This window comes from Capsicum annuum, chromosome 3, assembly GCF_002878395.1.
Source record: "Capsicum annuum cultivar UCD-10X-F1 chromosome 3, UCD10Xv1.1, whole genome shotgun sequence".
NCBI classification, from domain to species: Eukaryota; Viridiplantae; Streptophyta; class Magnoliopsida; order Solanales; family Solanaceae; genus Capsicum; species Capsicum annuum.
This window is the reverse complement of record NC_061113.1, coordinates 107456210-107473454: the sequence shown is the minus strand read 5'-3', so window position 1 is coordinate 107473454 and position 17245 is coordinate 107456210.

Below are 17245 nucleotides of genomic sequence, written 5' to 3'. Positions count from 1 at the left end.
TAGTTTGGTGACTTGGGTGATGACTTAGTGAGTTGAAATTTACTAAGTTAAGGTATTTTAAAGGTGAATTTTTTGTTTTGAACGTAGTTAAGTTTGATGACTTGATAGGTGACTTAGTCACTTGAAATTGATTAAGCGTAGGTACTTTGAAAGGTGAATTTTTGTTTTGAATGTAATTAAGTTTGGTGACTTGAGTGATGACTTAGTGAGTTGAAATTTATTAAGTGTAGGTACTTTAAAGGTGAATTTTTTGTTTCGAATGCAGTTAAGTTTAGTCACTTGGGTGATGACTTAGTCACTTGAAATTTACTAAGTATAGGTACTTTAAAGGTGAATTTTTTGTTTTGAATGTAGTTAAGTTTGGTGACTTGGTAGGTCACTTAGTCACTTTAAATTGATTAAGTGTAGGTAATTTAAAGGTGAATTTTTATTTTGAATGTGGTTTAGTTTGGTGACTTGGGTGATGACTTAGTGATTTGAAATTTACTAAGTATAGGTACTTTAAAGGTGAATTTTTGTTTTGAATGTGGTTTAGTTTGGTGACTTGGGTGATGACTTAGTGAGTTGAAATTTACTAAGTTTAGGTGCTTGAAATGTGAATTTTTGTTTTGAATGTAGTTAAGTTTGGTGACTTGGAAGGTGACTTAATCACTTGAAATTAATAAAGTGTAGGTACTTTAAAGGTGAATTTTTTATTTTGATAAAGTGTAGTCATCACTTGCTGAACTTTTTGTAACTAGATCTAATTAGTTGAATCTGATTGATTGTATAAATAGAACCTGATTATAGTTGGATATATCAATGAAATAATAAAAATATAATGGGTCTTAGGGAGGAATTTGTTGAAGGTGTTAGACGATTTGTTGAACATGCGAAGACACTTAATGTTTGGTCATATTTTCAGGCTATTCATTGTCCTTGTGTTAGATGTGATGGTATAAATCTTTTAAAAGAAGAAGTTGTGAAGGAACATCTTTATAGAAAAGGGTTTCACGAGGACTTTTTAAGACTACGTGCTATTGATGGTGATGTTGGGCAAAATAACTTTGTTGTTGGAGAAAGTAGTAGGCCTGCAAGGCATAATGAGTATGAAGATATTGGGATGACAGAAATTGTGCACGATGCTCTTGGGATACAACACGGGGGCGACTTTAGGGAAAATGTCAAAGATGTTCCTAATAGAGAAGCGGGCAAATTCTATGAACAATTGCATACTGCTAGTCATCCTTTGTTTGATGGGTGTTCGCACTCTCATTTGTCTATTGCTGTTAGATTATTAAGTATTAAATCAGACTGAAATCATGCTGAAGGAGAAATGGACTCAATGATAGATCTTATTAAAGAGTTAGTTATCCCCGGCTTGGAGGTTTCTGATTCTTTCTATAAGGAAAAAAGATTGGTGTCAAAGTTAGGTCTTTCCTCGGTTAGAATTGATTATTGTGAAAATGGCTGCATATTATACTTTAAGGAAGATGCTAACCTAGAGCTCTGTAAGTTTTGTCAGCACCATCGATATAAGCGTAGTTGTAGTGGAAATAAAATTGTTATTAAGGCAATGCATTATCTACCTCTAATACCAAGGTTGAAGAGATTGTATGCTTCAAACAGCTCCGCTCCTCATATGAGATGGCACAGTGAAAATTGAAGGCCTATTGGTGTTATATGCCATCCATCTGATGGAGAGGCTTGGAAGCATTTTGATGCAACTTATCCAGATTTTGCAGCTGAGCCACAAAATATTCATTTGGGATTATGTGCGGATGGCTTCTCTCCTTTTTCAGTTGGTGCTGCACCATATTCATGTTATCCTGTATTTATCACCTCGTATAATCTTATTCCTAAAATGTTGATGACTAGTCCCTATATATTTTTGAATTGTGTTATCCCTGGCCCGCGTAATCCAAAAAGCAAAATAAATATCTACTTGCAACCTTTGATCGATGAACTTCAAATTTTATGGCATGAGAGGGTTAAAACTTAGGACATCTCACTTAAATAGAATTTCAATCTGCATGCATATCTAAAGTGGACTGTTAATGATTTTCCTGCATATGGAATATTGTCTGGGTGGATGACAGCTGGAAAGTTGGCTTGTCCATACTGGATGGAAAAAACAAAATCTTTCATATTGAGACATGGCAGGAAAAATTCATGGTTTAATTGTTATCGTTGTTTCGTACCACCTGATCATGAATTTAGGAGACTTAAGAATGCATCTAGAAGGAATAGAAGGGAATATGATGGTCCACCTCCAAGGCTATCTGGTCATGAAATCTGGGAGATAGTTCAGGATTTGCCTAAAGTCAGTGAGGAACCATTGTATAGGCTGGATGGATATGGTGTTTCACATAACTGAACTAAGCAAAGTTATTTTGGGAGTTAAAATATTGGCCAGATAATTTACTTACACATAATGTTGATGTCATGCATACTGAGAAGAACTATTTTGATAACTTGTTCAATACAGTTATGGATGTCACTGACAAAACAAAGGATAATCCTAAGGCCATACTTGACTTACCAAAATATTAAAACACAGAGAATTACACTTACAGGAGGGGCCCAATGGAAATGTTCTTAAGCCCAAGGATAGTTTTACATTCAGGTTAAACCAAAACCGTCAAATATGTGAGTGGGTCCAAAGTTTGAAGATACCCAATGGATATGCCTCAAATTTAGGAATGAGGGTTGATAAAGCACAAGGAATCTTGCATGGAATAAAAAGCCATGATTGTTATGTTTTCATGGAACAATTACTTCCAATTGCTTTTATTGGTTTACCTAAAAACATATGGAAACCAATAACAGAGATTAGTTTGTTCTTTAAAGACTTATGTACCACCACATTAAAAGAAGAAAATCAGGCGCGAATGGAAGTAATATTGTTTTATCACCAACAAGTTGGAGAATATTTTCCTGCTAGCGTTCTTCGATGTGATGGAATATCTTCCCATTCACCTTGTGCACGAAGCTCAGCTAGGCAGTCCAGTTCAAACTAGGTGGATGCATTCATTTGAACGGTAAGCAATTGCAATATATTTAAATTCATACATATTTTTTTAATATAGTAAACATCTAAACTTAAGATTGTGTAGGACAATTGAAAAATTGAAAAGGGGTCCCAAAAACAATCATAGGGTGGAAGGCTCTATAGTTGAGGCATATCTTGTAAGAGAAATGTCTCAATTTTATTCATACTACTTTCATGATGAAGTTGCTTGTTCAAGAAACTAATCGAGTCATCATCAAGACGATGAGAATAAGCCTCATTTCCAACCGATATCAATTATTAATCAATCTGGTTGTAAGACTAAAAAGACCATATTTCACCGGCTCACTCCCACGGAGTGCAAATCAGTAACTTTGTATGTCTTGCTAAATTACCCAGAAGTTGAGCCCTTTCTGAAGTAAGGAGATTAAAATTTTAACATATCTTATTTATTTACTCATTCCCTTAAAGAAACTAATTGTGTTTCGCATATTGGATCTTCAGTTCATTTAACACTCAATTTCATGAAAATCAAGTATATGCATCCTTTGCAACATGGTTTACATATAAGGTTCATAAGTGTATTAATATTTCTACAAATTTTAAACATTTATACATTCTTCAACTAAAAAAAAAAAAAATATATATATATATATATATAATAATTTAGGTATACAAGTCACCAAATGCAACCGCATACGATTAGTTCTTGAGAGATATTTCTTTGGGTCCAGTTGAAGCTCATGCAATGTCCCATTACATAGTAAATGGGTTTAAATTTTCCCCCGAAGAACACTCCAGAACAAGGAAAACAAACAATAGTGGTGTTTGGGTTAAGGGTGATGATGATGTTGATTACTTTGGCATCATACACGAGATCTTAGAACTGGAGTATGCTAGTTTTCCAATAAAAAAAATTATCCTCTTTCGATGTAAGTGGTTTGATCCAAGCACAAGAAGCACAAGAGTACATAAGGAGAATAACATCATTGAAGTGAAGCACAATAGGTCGTATCCTATTTATGATCTATTTGTTCTAGCACAAAATGCTAAACAAGTGTATTATGCGCCTTATCCATTGCGCAGTGATAAGTCTGATTAGTGGGTTGTAACCAAAATAAAGCCTATAGGATGGGTGGAAGTTGAGAATGTGCTGGAGAATGCGTATTAAAATAAAATATAGATTGATCACCAGCTAGTGGACATTGACTTAGTGGATAGTTTGAATCACCCAAAAAATATATTTGAAGAAGTTAATATTGCGAAAGAAGAGGCTGAGTGGTAAGAGATAAGGAAACTTCTGAAAAGGGTGAATGGTGTAGTGGAGAGTCTTCAAAAGAGGAGGATTAGTTTGTGTAGGTTGTATTTATTATGTATTGATGTCTTTATGCTTTGTACTATATATTTATCTTTATGCTTCTTATTTAAGACTGATATGTAATATACGGTTTAAGATTGTTGTTTTCACTTTTTCATAATTCATATAGTAATAAAAATATTCTTGTCTATCTCGTGTTGTTGGAGCGATTTGAAATGTGAATTAGTAACTTGAAATTAGTTACTTGGAATATTTTCTTATATATTTATTATGTAGAAACTAACTACTCGTTAACTATACATAATTAAGATGTCAGGTAGAGGTGACAAAAGTAATGGAAAAGTTGATCCTACAAAAAAAAAAAAAAAAAACAACCTCCGCCTTATAGACAACCGACAGGTATTCATATATTTGAGGGTCGGTTTGCTGATGCGCCAGCAAAACCCTCATATTCTAGGCCATCTCAGCATTCGATTCCTTCTTCTACGCATGTGGGGCCACTTCATGGATCTACACTGACTCATTCTGCTCCTATCACTATGCCACCGCCATCACAGTACTATCAGACGATCATTAGTACATTCGAACATCTGACATCGTCAATACCTGTAATACCCTGAGACTCTAACCAATAGTGCCACCATGACTCAAGCTCATGAGAAATAAATTATGGTTCTTTGGTTGTTTTCTGATCAATGGTGATGTCCATTAAGGCCTCAAATATGTCCTAGCGATTAGGTAAATCAAAACATCCCTTACCGATTGAATTCTTGAGAAGGACTTTGGCATAGTCAACTTCAAACGAGCATATCTCTTGTTACACTAAGAAATTTTGACCCACCAACAAATAGATAATTGAATTATCTTTCCAACGGTTCTAATTTTACCCAAATATGGTATCGAAGAGAAAAGTTATACCTATTTTACTCTACCGTGTCAGCCTGGAAACTATGTCACGACATTTTGTGATGACTTATCACAAGCCTGATGGCTTGTCACAAAATGTCATCACCTTAAGTAGAAAGTCACAAATTCCAACATTTTGTGATGACATTTTGTGATGACTTGTCACAAGTCAGACGGCTTGTCACAAAATATCGTCAACCTTAAGCTGAAAGACATAAATTCCACCCTTTTGTGACGACCTGTCACAAATGTCGTCAGCTATTTTTTTCATCAATTAAAAGACATTTTTGCAAGGGTATTTTTGTCTTTTCCCATCTTTTGGAGGCCCCTATATATATGACAATCCCCATCTAAACCCTAATTTCTTCATATTCTCTTCCAATTCTCTTAAAAAAATATATCTAGGGTTTCATTCAAGAACATTAATCTTTCAAAAATCATCCACAAATCTTCAAGATTTCTTCAAGAACCAAGTTCCTCATAGTGTGGGCTTCAAGAATCATCTATTACAAGTGCGGATAGAGTCTCAAGCACTAGAATTCATCTAATTTCAAAGATTAAGGTATGTGGGGTTTTGAACAAGAGCAATTCTTTCGTTCTTGTGCCCGAAGCTTTGATTTGTATTATGGATTTATATGATTTTGCAAGTGGGTTTATACCCAAATTACTTCATCATGAGACTATAATAATATAAATTGTTCAAGCTTTGTTATACATGATTATTTTACTATTCCCAAGTTATGACTTGATATTTAATACTGTGAATTTTATATTTCTACCATGAGTTGATATTTCAAGTGTTTTCAAGATATGTGTCAAGCTTTAAGCTTCCTTATGACAAATTGTATTATTGAGTATATTGATTCATGAGATTGAGTTGTTACAATGAGTCTTGATATTTCCTTAAAGTTATTGATGTTGCCATGATTTAATAAATTGATACATTTTGATATTGAGAAAGATTAATTTGATTTAAGTCGAGTTAGGAATTGACAAATTGATTATGATTTGATAAATAATAAAGGGATTTGATTTGATCTTCATGGTATACCCTTGTGATATTTGTGGTGGATTTCTTAATGTATTCTGAGATTGTGTCTGAGAGTAGTATTTAGCACCGAGCGGGAAATATGGTATTTCCCCCAAAACTACGTGCCACCGTAGGATTGGTATTGATATTTGTGGGCAAGAGGTCCAGTATGAGATTGTGATCACTAAATTGAGGTTGTACTCCCTGGCAAGAGTACGACACTCCCACCAATGTGGGGTTCTCTCCTTAAGAGGGCAAAACATTGGACTCCATGTAGCTCACATGGTTTATGTCGGTTATAAGAACCTCCCATGTCCATAAGAGTTGAGTTTCTTGATTTATCGAGTCACTCCGAGTCTTGAGTTGAAGAGTTGAGTTGTTTATGATGATTTATGTGGTTTTAATCTCATGATTTATTTACTATGAGATCATGAAAAGTATGTTTCAATCTAACTCAATCCAAGTGAGCCATCATTGTACAAATGTATATTTTCATGAAATTAATGATGATATTTACATTGTTGCATTCACCCCCATATACTCAGAACGTTCCAAAGTGCTGAACCACATATTTTTCCTATGGGCTACATTTTCTTGAAATGTAGATTCAGGTACTCAGCCGCATTAGCGATATTCGGGTTCCTCACTACGTTTCCTCGGTGGTAAGTCCTCATAGTTCGAGAACTGTGTCTATATTTTTATGAAATAATTTTATTGTTATGGCTTTCAATACTGTTGAGTCAGTTGGGGGTTTGTCCCAAAGGCTCCTTGATTTTGATGTATAGAGGCTTTGTCAGGCTAGAGGGATGGTATGTACAGATATTCAATATATATTTTGGTTGTACAGTTTAGTATTCTCCAGTATCTCTCTTGAACCCGATGTGATATATCTCTTTATTATGCATGACTATTGTTGAATTGAGTTTCTTGAGGTAGTGTCTAGCTCCGAGGGTTAGCTTGGGGCTACGTGTAGCCCTAAGCACCGTGTGACATTTTGGGGATAGAAATTTCAGGGTGTTACAAAGCTTGGTATCAGAGCCTAAGTTTTAAGGAGTCCTAGGTCCTAGGGAGTCTGACAAGCTACGTTACATAGAGTCTTGATCATCAGTGTGTAGCGCGTTGCATCTATGAGCAAGAGGCTACGAGACATTTTAGGAAAATTCATTTCTTTCTTTCTAAATTTTACCATTCCTACAGCTGTATCTTTATCTATGATTAACTTGTACTCTCTTATAATAGAAAATGCCTCCTCGTCGAGCTCGTAGAAACAACAAGCAAGCTCAACCCGTTGATCTCTTGAACGAGCATGTATCTCATGCAGAATTTCGGGCAGCTTTTCAGGCGCTAGCCCAGGCAGTTACGCCAATGCTCAAGCTAACGCCCAGGCTACTGCTCCACCTCTGCAAGAGAATAATTCTGCTGCAGCTCGAGTTCATGACTTTACACGGATGAATCTGCCTAAGTTCTATGGGTTGAAGGTAGGTGAAGACCCACAGATGTACTTGGATGAAGTGGGAAAGATCACTTAGATTATGCACGTGACTGAGAAGGATAGTGTTTAATTGGCTGCCTATCAAATGAAAGATATTGCATATAATTGGGTGAAGATATGGAGGAAGAGTAGAGGAGAGGATGCCGCTCCCATGACTTGACAGTTATTCCAGGATGCGTTCTTGGACAGATTATTTCCTCTTGAGATAAGGGAAGCAAAGATAGAGGAATTAATGAATTTGAGACAAGGCTCCATGACTGTTAAGGAGTATTGTCTTAGATTCAATCAATTATCCAACTATGCTCCTAATATAATGGCTGACTCCAGGACCATCATGAGCAAGTTTGTGACCGGCGTATCGAGTTATGTTGTGAAAGAGTATAGATCTACTATGCTTAATAGAGAGATAGGCCTTTTTCCTTTAATGATACATGCCCAACAGATTAAAACTGATAAGGTGAAAGAGAGGGAGAGAGTAAGAGGGAATAAAAGAGCTAGATCAGAGCAGCAGGGATTTGGTCAATCCAGATTCCAATAAGGGAACCGCCCTCAATTCTAGATATGTCTATTTATGCCTTTGCATTCCTCAGTTAGTTCTCCCACACCTAGAAGTAGGAAGGAGTAGGGGAACAGGCCTATCCCATCCAGGTCTCAGGAAAGTGTAAGTAACAGACCTCGTCATCCTTTATGTGCCAAGTATAGTAGAGATTATTTTGGCGAGTGGTTTATTGATCAGAGGGGTTGCTTTGGTTGTGGAATGTTGGGCCACTGACTTAGATATAATTCGTATACTAGACAGGGGAGTGGAGATGCTCATCCCCAGAGTCAGGCTACCAGTGCCCCCGCTCCCGTAGTTTGCGCAGTTTCTCCTCAAGGCGCCTCTTCTAGTACTGTTGGCGGTTCGTGCCAAAATCTCTTCTATACTATACCACCTCGCCATGAGTAGGAGGACTCTCCATATGTTGTTACTGGTATGCTCCATGTATTTTATTTTGATGTGTATGTATTGATAGACCCCGGTTCAAGTTTCTCTTATATGACACCTCTGGTTGCTGTAAATTTTGAGATGGACCCTGAATAGATTCCTGAGCCTATTATGGTTTCTACCCTGGTAGGATAATCTGTTTTGCTAAGCGAGATTATAAGAAGTGTCCTGTCACTATCCTTTATCGGGTCATATGTGCTGATTTGATTGAGCTAAATATGGTTGATTTTGATGTCAGTCTGGGTATAGATTGGCTTCACTCGTGCTATGCATCTATAGATTGTCGTACCCGAGTGGTCAAGTTTTAGTTTCCTGATGAGCCTGTTTTTGAGTGGTCCGAGAGTTCTGTAACTTCGAAGAGTCATTTCATATCCTACCTCAAAGCTAGAAAGTTGATTTCCAAGGGTTGCATCTATCACCTAGTTTGAGTTAAGGACCTCAAGTTCGAGACTTTGACTATTTAGTTAGTTAGCATTGTTAATGAGTTTCTCGATGTTTTCCTAGAAGATCTCTTAAGGGTCCCACCTGATAAAGAAATAGAATTCGGGATTGATCTCCTTCCCAGCACTCAGTCTATTTCTATTCTTCCATACTGTATGGCTCCTGCAGAACTTAAAGAGTTAAAGGAGCAACTTAAAGATCTCTTAGACAAAGTCTTTATCAAACCCAGTGTTTCCCCATGGGATGCACCTATTCTATTCGTGTGTAAGAAAGATGGTACATTGCGTATGTGCATTGACTATCATCAAATCAACAAGGTAACTATCAAGAACAAGTACCCTCTTCCTAGAATCGATGATTTATTTGATCAGCTACAGGGTGCAAGTTATTTCACAAAGATAGACTTAGATCCGGCTATCATCAGCTTAAAGTGAGAGAGTGTGATACTCCAAAGACAGCCTTCCGAACCCGTTATGGTCACTTTGAGTTTCTTGTCATGTCCTTTGGGTTCACTAATGCTCCAGAAGCCTTCATAGACCTAATGAATCGAGTGTTCAAGCAATATCTTGATATATTTGTCATTGTATTCATAGACGATATTCTTCTGTATTCCTAAAGAGAGGATGATCATGCCGACTATCTTAGAATTGTCTTGGAAACTCTTAGAGATCATCAATTATTCACTAAATTTAGCAAGTGTGAATTTTGGCTAAGGTCAATTGCTTTTTTGGGTCACATTATTTCCGCCGAAGGCAGAGTCGATCCCTAAAAGACAAAAGTTGTAAAGAATTGTCCTAGACCTACCTCCCCATCTAACATTAGGAGTTGCTTGGGTCTAGCTGGTTACTACCATCATTTTGTTGAGGTCTTCTCTTCCATTGCTCTTTCATGACCCGATTAACCCAAAAGAAAGCTAAGTTCTAGTGGACAAATGCCTATGAGAAGAGTTTTCAGGAGTTGAAGACTTAGCTCACTTTATCCCCAGTGTTAGCTTTACCCGATGGTACTGATGGTTTTGTGGTGTATTGTGATACTTCTAGAGTTTGTTTGGGTTGTGTGTTGATGCAGAGAGGTAAAGTTATAGCTTATGCCTCTATACAGTTGAAGTTTCATAAGAAGAATTACCCAACCCATGATCTTGAATTAGCAGCTGTAGTTTTTGCTTTGAAAATCTGGAGACATTATTTTTATGGTGTTCATGTTGATGTGTTTACTGATCACAAATACCTACAATAAGTGTTTACTCAGAGGGAGTTGAATCTTAGGTAAAGAAGATGGTTAGAGTTTCTAAATGACTACGATATGAGTGTGTTGTATCACCTGGGCTAGGCCAATATTGTGAAAGATGCTCCTAGCAGGTTGTCTATGGGTAGTATAGCTCATGTAGAGAATGATAAGAAAGAATTAGCTCATGATATACATCATTTGGCTAGGTTGGGTGTTAGATTGCTTGATTTCGTTGAAGGGAGTATGTTAGTTCAAACTAGTTACGAGTCTTCTTTGGTCTCGAAAGTAAAGAAGAAACAAGACAAGGATCCTAGTTTGGTCAGACTGAAGGAGTCAGTTAAGGACCAAAGGGTAGAGGTTTTCTCCCAAAGGGGAGATGGTGTGTTAAGATTGCAGGGTAGATTGTGTGTTCCTAATGTAGATGATCTAAGGTAGATAATTATGGCTGAAGTGTATGGCGTGCGATATTATATTCATCCCGATGCTACCAAGATGTACTGCGGTTTGTGGGAAATCTATTGGTGAAACGGTATGAAGAAAGACATAGCAGGATTTGTGGCAAAGTGTTCTACTTGTCAACAGGTTAAGGTAGAGCACCAAAGGCCCGGTGGTGTAATGCAAGAGTTTAGAATTCCTACATGGAAGTGGGAAAAAGTGAATATGGATTTCGTAATTGGTTTGCCTCCTTCTCGTCGTCATCATGATTCAATTTGGGGTGTTATAGACCAGTTGACTAAATCAACTCATTTCTTGCCAGTGCATTCATCTTATACAGCTGAGGATTATGCTATATTATATATCTGTGAGTTACTCAGATTTCATGGAGTTCCTTTGCTTATCATCTGAGATAGGGGTACTCAATTTACTTCACAGTTTTGGAGAGCCTTTCAGAAGGTTCTTGGTACCCAAGTTCATTTGAGTTCCGCTTTTCATTCGTAGAATGATGGTCAGGATGAGAGGACTATTCAGACTTTGGAGGACATGTTTAGGGGATGTGCGCTTGATTTCAAAGGTAGTTGGGATGAGCACTTGCCATTGATCGAGTTTGCATATAATAATAGTTTCCATGCTAGTATTCAGATGGCCCCATTTGAAGCTTTGTATGGGAGAAAATTTAGATCGCCTATAGGTTGGTTTGAAGTAGAAGAAGCAGCTATGATTGGGTCTGATGCTGGGCTTGAGGCTATGGAAAAAGTTAAGTTGATTCGAGAAAGATTGAAGACCGCTCAAAGTCGTCAGAAGTCATATGTGGATGTAAGAAGAAAAGATCTTAAGTTTAAGGTTAATGATTTGGTGTACCTGAAGGTTTCACCCATGAAAGGGGTGAAGAGATTTAGGATGAAGGGAAAGCTTAGTCCCCGTTATGTTGGTCCATACAGAATTCTGAGCTGTGTTGGGAAAGTCGCATATGAGGTGGAGTTACTCGTGGAGTTGTCTAGCATTCATCCGGTATTCCATGTTTCTATGCCTAAGAAGTGTATTGGTTATTCTTTTGTGGTAGATTCTTCCGAATGCTTAGATATTCAGGATAGCCTTTCATTAGAGGAGATTCCGGTTGAGATTTTGGATTTTCAGATCCGTAGTCTAAGGAAAAAAGAAGTTCCTTTGGTTAAAGTTCTTTGGCGAAATCAATCTGTAGAGGGTGATACTTGGGAAGCTGAAGCTGATATGCGAGCCAAGTATCCTCACCTCTTTTCTGTGATTCCGGAGCAAGCAGAAGGTACCATTCTTTCTTAATTACACCCTCTTCTTATTAAAGATTCTGTTGTGTGTCTACTTCCATCACGAATTCGTGCATTTTGTATAGTATCAAAAGGTATAGAGTGAAGTAAGTCCTTTGAGTGAGTCGTTCCAGCTATACCTCCTCATTTTTTTTTCTTGTTCTTAGCCTATCTGGTAATATTCGGGGACGAATGTTTCCAAGAGGGAGATATTGTAATACCCTGAGAACTCTAAACAATAGTGCCACCAGGACTCAAGCTCATGAGAAATAAATTATTGTGCTTTGGTTGTTTTCTGATCAAGGACGATGTGTATTAAGGCCACAAAGATGTCCTAGCGATTAGGTGAATCAAAATATCCCTTACCGATTGAATTCTTGAGTAGGATTTTAGCATAGTTAACTAAAAATAAGCATATATCTTGTTACACTAAGAAATTTTGAGCTCATGACCCACCAACAGATAGATAATTGAATTAGCTTTCCAACGGTACCAATTTCACCCAAATCTGGTATTGAAATGAAAAGTTATGCCTATTTTACTCCCGCATGTCAGCCTGAAAACTGTGTGACGTCATTTTGGGACGACCTGTCACAAGCCTGACGACTTGTCACAAAATGTCGTCACCTTAAGCAGAAAATCATAAATTTCAACATTTTGTGATGATATTTTGTGACGACTTGTCACAAGTCTGACGGCTTGTCACAAAATGTCCTCAACCTTAAGTTGAAAGTCATAAATTCCAACCTTTTGTGACGATATTTCATGACGACTTGTCACAAGTCTGATGACTTGTCACAAATGTCATCAGCTATTTTTTTCAACAATTAAAGGACATTTTTGCAAGGGTATTTTGGTCTTTTCCCATCTTTTGGAGGCCCCTATATATATGAGAATCCCCATCCAAACCCTAATTTCTTCATATTCTCTTCCAATTCTCTTAAGAAAATATATCTAGGGTTTCATTCAAGGATATTAATCTTTCAAATATCATCCATAAATCTTCAAGATTTCTTCAAGAACCACGCTCCTCATAGTGTGGGCTTCGATAATCATTTATTACAAGTGCGGATAGAGTCTCAAGCACTAGAATTCATCTAATTTCAAAGATCAAGGTATGTGGGGTTTTGAACAAGAGCAATCCTTTCGTTCTTGTGCCAGAAGCTTTGATTTGTATTATGGATTTATATGATTTTGCAAGTAGGTTTATACCCAAATTACTTCATTATGAGACTATGAGAATATAAATTGTTCAAGCTCTGTTATACATGATTATTTTACTATTCTCAAGTTATGACTTGATGTTTAATATTGTGAATTTCATATTTCTACCATGAGTTGATATTTCAAGTGCTTTTAAGATATGTGTCAAGTTTTAAGCTTCCTTATGACAAATTGGATTATTGAGTATATTGATTCATAAGTTGAGTTGTTACAGTGAGTCCTGATATTTCCTCAAAGTTATCGATGTTGCCATGATTTAGTGAATTGATACATTTTAATATTGAGAAAGATTGATTTGATTTAAGTCGAGTTAGGAATCCATAAATTGATTATGATTTGATAAATGTGAAAGAGATTTGATTTGATCTTCATGGTAGACCCTTGTGATGTTTGTGATGGATTTCCTAACGCGTTTTGAGCTTGTGTGTGGGAGTAGTATTTAGCACCGAGTGAGAAATATGGCATTTCCCCCAAAACTACGTGCCACCATAGGATTGGTATTGACATTTGTGGGCCAGAGGCCTAGTATGAGATTGTGATCACTAAATTAAGGTTGTACTCCTTGGCAAGAGTACGACGCCCCCGCCAATGTGAGGTTTTCTCCTTAGGAGGTCAAAACGTTAGACTCCATGTAGCTTACATAGTTTATGTCGGTTATAAGAACCTCCCATGTCCATAAGAGTTGAGTTTCTTGAAATACCGAGTCACTCCGAGTCTTGAGTTTAAGAGTTGAGTTGTTTATGATGATTTATGAGGTTTTTATCATATGATTTATTTACTATTAGATCATGAAAAGTATGTTTCAATCTAACTCTAGCCAAGTGAGCCATCATTGTACATATGCATATTTTCATGAAATTGATGATAATATTTACAATGTTACATGCACCCCCACATACTCAGTACATTCCAAAGTGTTGACCTATATATTTTTCCTATGGGCTACATTTTCTCATAATGTAGGTTCAGGTACTCAGCTTCGTTAGTGATATTCGGGTGCCTCACTACGTTTCCTCAGTGGTGAGTCCTCATGGTTCGAGGACCGTGTCTATATTTTTGTGATATCATTTTGTTATTATGGCTTTCAGTACTGTTGAGTTAGTTGGGGGTTTGTCCCAAAGGCTCCTTGATTTTGATGTATAGAGGCTTTGTCAGACTAGAGGGATGGTATGTACAGACATTCAATATATATTTTGGTTTTACAGTTTTGTATTCTCCAGTATCTCTCTTGAACCTGATGTGATATACCTCTTTATTATGATTGAATATTGTTGAATTGAGTTCCTTGAGGTAGTGTCTAGCTCCAGGGTTATCTTGGGGCTACGTATAGCCCTAAGCACCGTGTGACATCTCGGGATGGAAATTTTGGGGCATTACAGTACCCTCCTATAGCAGTCACTCACATTCGTACAGTGATTTTGCGAGACCTATTGGGTTGTTGGATCTTCATCTTGGTGGAACTCCATCTAGTGCTTCAGATCCGCCCACGCCAGTGCATCCACCAGCCCTTTCTCTGCAGTCTAGAGACAGAGATGATTATAGGAGGCATTATCTTATTCCATATAGAATAGGTTAAGATTTCTAAATATAATAACATTATTCATTTTTCATTACTATATTACTATGCTCTATGAAATTAATATTTATTCTTGTGTTGTAGGTTTAAGCCAAGAAGCTAGAGTTGGAAAATTGCTAGTAAATCCATTTGTCGGCACTTCAATGGCTACTGGATCAGTTGGCAAAAGGTTCCATAAAATGATAGGGAAAAATGTTGAAAGAATTTCAGGAAAGGATTTAACTTATTGACTACTTAACACATTGTTAGAATAAAAGATTGAATATTATATTTTTGTTTTTGTTGTAGAAATATTACTGGTGGGATGATGCGAATGTATGTGCTATAAGGAGGAATTTTTACAGAAGAACTAGATCTAGATTTAATGGTCCGTTGGATTATGCCAGAACCAACTTTGTACGACCTGACTGGAAACTCGAATCCATATGGCAACAGTATATTCACTATTAAAATAGCAAAAAATACCAATTGTTGAAGGACAAAGGAAAGAAAGCCTGGGCATCATCCAAGGGTGGCTCTCTACATACTGCGGGTGTAGTTAGTATGATTGTTGTGGAGGAAAAAATGGTATGTAACTTTTACAGTTTTAATTGTTTTTTTCTATTTAAATATTTAATTATTTGAAGATTAATAATGTTTTCATATTCAGGAAAAAAGAAAAGGTTAGGAAGATAACCTTCAATGAGGTATTCGAGGAGACGCATGTGAAGAAGAAAAAGAACCCGACTGATGAAGATGTCTGGGTTGAGCCTTGTGCAAAAGCTGCCCATGTAAGAATCAAATTTTGACTTTATGAATCTTTTTCTTAAAGTTGATAGTATTCAAGTATAAGTACTTTAATATTTTTTCACTATTAATTTTAACTTTACTTTGCATATAGGATAAATATATGTAGCTCCTTAGTGAGTTTCGTAGTAGTCATCTTCCTAAAAGTCAGGCTGACCCAATACACCAACATGTAGAGGAGGAGTTATGGGAACAAACTATGGGTCCTGCAGTTAAAGGCCATTACTACGGATACCACAGTAATTATTTTGGTGAGAATGTTAGGTATTCGTCTGGTCCTACATCCTATACCTCTTCAGTTGATAGAGAATCATTGAATCACTAAGAAATATGATTTCTAAACTTATTGAAGAACTTGTTGCACAGAGAGAGCAGGCGCAGAAGAAGGAGAAGAAAACAACATCACAAATCAGGATGCTGCAGGAGAAGTTCAGCTCATTTATTCAGTCTGCAGAGATTATTTCTCCATGTCCTGGTGATACAGTTCGGGCTACAAAAGGTCTAGGCCCATTGGATGATATCAACACAGATGAGGATGCAGAAGACGAAGATGATGACGATGACGATAAATATGAGTGGTAGTTTTTTTACTTTTGTATGTGTTGGAGATTGGATTTGGACATTTTTTGGTAGTTCTTACACTTTTGTATGTTTTTAGACTTATATTGTATATTAGTTGTGTGGGAATACACTTGGTTTGTTGTTGTTATTGTTGTTGTTGTTGTTGTTGTTGTTGTTGTTGTATTGTATGTTGTTGTTACATTTGTTGCTTTTTATTTTTTAAAAAAGTACCTAGAAAAATTAACCACATGTGGTCGATTTTTTAAAACCATTTGCAGAAAATTGACCACATGTGGTTGGTTTTTCTGAAAATTTTACAAAAAAACTGACCACTTGTGGTCGGTTTTAATAAAATTAATTAATTAATTTTAAAATAAAATCGACCACTTATGGTCGATTTATTTTGAATTTTTTATTTTTAAAATTATTTTTTTATTTTAATAAAATAATAATAAATTTTAAAAATATATATTTTTAAAAAAAAATGACCACACGTGGTTGGTTTTTAAAAAGCTACCACACTTTTACCGACCATGAATTTTGATTGGTTTTTTGGTCGAAAATTAAGGAAAACCAACCACATGTGGTCGGTTTTTATGGTTGATTTTTCTATTTTTTTAGTAGTGTTTGGTGGAAGACTAAAGCCTATAACACAGACTGTTCCTGCATTAATATGCTAACAACTATGGAAAACCAGAAATACATTAAATCATGGAGGGTTATGTCCACGCATAGGGTTATTTATGAGACTAATGAGAATCTGCATCAATTATCTATGATTAGATTCCCATGGATAAAGGAAGTACCATAAAATGGGCCTCTACTTGTAGAGTTTTTGTAGAATTGTAAGCGTATTTGAAAACTGTTATGGTTAAGTGGACAAAGCCTATAAAAGACTGATATAATTCCAATTCAAATGGTACCTCAAGAGGGAATCTAGGTGTAAGCTCTATTGTCTTTTGTATTCAAAATGAGGAGGATGATTTTGT